Source organism: Siphateles boraxobius, unplaced genomic scaffold, assembly GCF_051911475.1.
Source record: "Siphateles boraxobius isolate OS27281-9 unplaced genomic scaffold, OSU_SipBor_1 22, whole genome shotgun sequence".
Taxonomy (NCBI): Eukaryota; Metazoa; Chordata; class Actinopteri; order Cypriniformes; family Leuciscidae; genus Siphateles; species Siphateles boraxobius.
In genome coordinates, this window is record NW_027508833.1 from 29,905,605 (window position 1) to 29,909,767 (window position 4,163).

Here is a 4,163-nt window from a genome sequence, read left to right on the forward strand (position 1 = left end):
ATTGTGTTGAGACATCCGAAAGAGCGCCAAGGGTCAAGCGTCTTGACTTTTATCCTGAGTCAGCCTCAATAGAATATGCATTGGGTATTCAGTGGCTAATCGAAAGCGATGGTTTAATTTTTAATATAAACTTGAAAGATAGACCAGACACACGGCGTGGCATTCTATCAGTCATAGCTTCCTTGTATGATCCTCATTAATTTGAAGGCTTCGGGTTCGGGGCCAGACTCGTCCAGGGAGCGGAGAAGCTTGGCTTGGAACACTTGAAGTAACAACCAAACATATCCTCGAGCAAGTACGCCCAGGAGATTGGTTTCTCTCAGTGGATCTGACAGATGCTTACTTTCACATTCCAATAGCGCCTCATCACAGGCCTTTTCTGAGATTCGCTTTCGAGGGACAGTCTTACCAGTACACAGTACTTCCGTTCGGCCTGTCCCTGGCTCCCAGTACATTCACGAAATGTATGGATGCAGCACTTTCCCCCTTGAGGCGAAGGGGAGTGCGAATACTGAATTATCTCGACGATTGGCTGGTCCTAGCACAATCAGAGAGTCAGTTAATAACACACAGATCTTGGATTATCAGCCATCTAGAATGCCTGGGTCTAAGGATCAATTTTGCAAAAAGTATACTATCTCCCAGCCAGAAGATTTCTTTCCTGGGAATAGTTCTAGACTCGATGCAAATGACAGCTCATCTCTCATCAGAGCACGCGCTCACCATCCGGCACCTTGCAACATCATTCAGGGCGGGCGCGCGCGCCCCCGTCAAGCGGTTTCAGAGGATGCTAGGTCTCATGGCCTCAGCATCGGCCGTACACCAGCTAGGGTTGTTGCATATGCGTCCTCTCCAACGCTGGCTCAAGAGCCGCGTCCCTGCTCACGCGTGGCGTTCGGGCCACCTTTTAATCAGAGAGAACCACGGCTGAACCCTGACGCACTGGAAAGCCGCCGACTGGTACCAGTCAGGCGTGAGTCTGGGTGTGAACACAAGGAAAAAGATGATCACAACAGATGCCTCCAAAATAGGTTGGCGGGGCCATTTACGAGGGCAGGCCTGTCTCCGGCTTTTGGTCAAACCCGGAGAAGCGCCTACACATAAACTGCCTGGAGATGAATGCGGTCGCTTTGGCTCTCAGAGCCCTGCTTCCACATCTAAAAAATGAACATGTCCTGGTCCGAACGGACAACATGACGGTAGTGTCGTACATAAAACGCCAGGGTGGACTCAGGTCGAGCTCCATGCATTCAACACAACGCTAATCTACTCTGCCCCGTTAGGGCTCTCAGAGTGTATTTGGAGCGTTCTGCCCTATTCAGACAGACAGAACAACTATTTGTATGCTTTGGCGGCCGTACGAAAGGTTCCACCGTTTCAATGCAGAGAATCTCTCACTGGATAGTTGAGGCTATAGCGCTGGCTTATGAAGCCAAGGGACTTCAGTGCCCCTGGGGAGTCAAAGCACACTCCACCAGGAGTGTGGCTTCTTCCTGGGCATGATCGAGCAGGATACCGATCGAGGATATTTGTGCGGCGGCAGGCTGGGCCTCACCGTCCACATTTATCAGGTTTTACAACCTACAGGTCCCGACATTGCATTCCAATGTACTATCAGTATGATGCTAGTAGAACTATGAGTTCGTATCTAGATTATGTATGTGCTTGCGTCACACTGAGCGCCTTCTAGCCGCTCTATACTTTTTCCCACATATAAGCTCGCCTCTGCCGGCTAGTTGGATGATAACTTTGGATTTTTAAATTTTCAGCTCAGGCACCTGCCTCTGGCTATCATAAGGCGAAGTTCAGCACGCACGGCGTTTTGCATGGTGTTACCATAGCGTAAGCTACTTACGCAATAGGAGAGACCTCTCGTAGGGAACGACTCGGTTACTAACGTAACCTCGGTTCCCTGAGAGGAGGGAACGAGTATTGCGTTAGCTGCCGTGCTTGGTTAGTTCGCTTCAGTCGTTTTAACCTAAAGAACTCTCATGACGGGGCGCCCAATATATAGCTCTTGGCCACGTCCATCTTGGCGCGCTCGAGGCGCGCTCATTGGTCGCGCATTCAGAGTCGCCCCGTCATTGATTCGAGCAAGTTGCCGCAGCACAGCCAATGACAGAGCTCCTTCGCTCATTGCTGTCTGCTGTGCAGCTGCAATGGGTTTTACATAAAGACTTCAATATTCTCGAGAAAAGGAGTTTTCCCATAGCGTAAGCTACTTACGCAATACTCGTTCCCTCCTCTCAGGGAACCGAGGTTACGTTAGTAACCGAGTCGTTTTCCAAAAACTATAGTGTAATGCTTAATATTCAAGCTGTGCCTATAAAAATCGCAAAAATACTGTGCTCTAAAAGTATGTAACGTTACTCTCTTATGAATGCTTCTTCGTGTGTAACATTAGCAGAAGAGTAGTCAAGCTGCATCTTTAATGGACAGCTCTGTTGCTTAGATAGGCCTAGGTCCATCTTGTCACCGTTTAAACTGGCCTGTCAATCATCTCGTAACATCTAACATTATCTAATAATAAGCGTATATCAAAATATTTGGTATAGTTTCTCACCTAATATCTTGATATACGCTTATTAAAATGTCTCTTACCCTGAAATAAGGTTATGGTCATATTGTTCACCCCTATGATTTAGGATGGATAGTAAAGTATAGTACCAAAGATAGTAAAGTTTAGTATACCTTTACAGTAACAGTAATACAACATTTTCTCGACTATACAATATATTTTAAAATTAATTGCATGCCATTTAGCAACACCAGTAATCCAGCTTTTATTTATATTGTAATGTAGATCTGCAAGTGTCTGTCAGCCACCAATCTAACACAGTGAGTAACTTTAAAAACCTAACATTCCAGCACACTCAAATGTAGTTTATTATGATTTTTTTAGAGGAAATAAAATAGCTTTGTGTTACCTTACAATTTTGATTTGACAAATACATGTGAATCATATCAAAAATTTTAGTGAGAAACTATTACTCTAGTCCTGATATTGATTGTAGAATTTCTTCAGAATTACTTCAGGCAGTGCTGCAAGCAGTGTGGGGCATTTGCCCTTGACCAATGAAGTGGAGCTGCAAGTTCTGCTATTTCACAATAACCAATCAACTCATTGTCATTAGGTACTGAAGCAGTGCCATCACCAAGTAACTATCCGCTTCCCTGCATCTATGAAGACTGTGTATGTTCATTTAGAACTGAGTTTGCTCTAATAAAACATTTGGCAAGGGATCTTAAACAATCTTTCTGTGCTGCAGCTTTTACGTTGAACTGTGATCTTTGTGTTTTTTCGTAGACCTGTGGCATTACTCAATATTTTTTCGGAGACAGGAGAATGAGCCTCATCTGAAATGAAAAAGAGGTGGCCAGCTCTTTTTTGTGAGAGACAGGTAAAGTCACACACTGTTGAAAATGGTGTTAGATTAATTTGTAGATATACTATTTTGCAGTGTTGTTTAACACGTTGCTGTTATGTTTGTGTCATTTAATGTTTAGTTTAGATCAGTGCAGAATTCAACAGGCTAATGTCGCTGGACCTGAGCAAGTCCTTTTATGAGGGTCTTGACTGGTATTAACCAAAACTGCTGTCTGTACCGTTCAAAGCGCTGTGCTGACATTGCTGAAATGAGGACCATAATGGACAGCCTAGATAAAAATGAAAGTACATGTATTTCTACTTTACGTTTTTTGTAAACATTATTGGGCATTTCCCTTCTTGCAATTTCTATTGTCCTGTATAATTTTAGTTAGTGCTGCAAAAAGTAATATGCCATTTCTTAATGCAGAAGTATTAAAATCAATTAAAATTACTTAGTCACCTTCTAGTCAATAATTGTATTACGTTATATTAAGTTTTATCTTTGATAATCAATTACATTTTGAAAGTTTTTTCCCCCTGTGAAATCAATTTCTTCAGGCCTTAAAATATTGTAGCTTGATTGTAACATTGTATACCCTTGCATCATTTAGTGTACAGATCTATGAATATGCAAAAAGCCTTCATTTATTCACAGTGTATAGTATTTAACTTAATTCTCTCAGTTTAAAGGGGTAGTTCATCCCAAAATGAAACTTCTGTCATTATTTTCTCACCCTCATGTCGTGCCAAACCTGTAAGACCTTTATTCTTCTTCAGAACACTAAATAAGACT

At 42.9% G+C, this 4,163-nt stretch overlaps 1 long non-coding RNA gene across 2 annotated transcripts; it reads left to right on the plus strand.

Annotated features, from left to right (window-relative positions):
- The first annotated feature begins 3,155 nt into the window (after positions 1–3,155).
- LOC143746419 (uncharacterized) lies at positions 3,156–3,667 on the plus strand. 2 transcript variants are annotated; one of them, XR_013206547.1, is made up of 3 exons: positions 3,156–3,193; positions 3,308–3,401; positions 3,508–3,667. It is a non-coding gene; the product is annotated as an uncharacterized LOC143746419 (long non-coding RNA). The 2 variants fall into 2 exon arrangements; XR_013206548.1 differs by having other exon boundaries at positions 3,513–3,667.
- Positions 3,668–4,163: the final 496 nt, after the last annotated feature.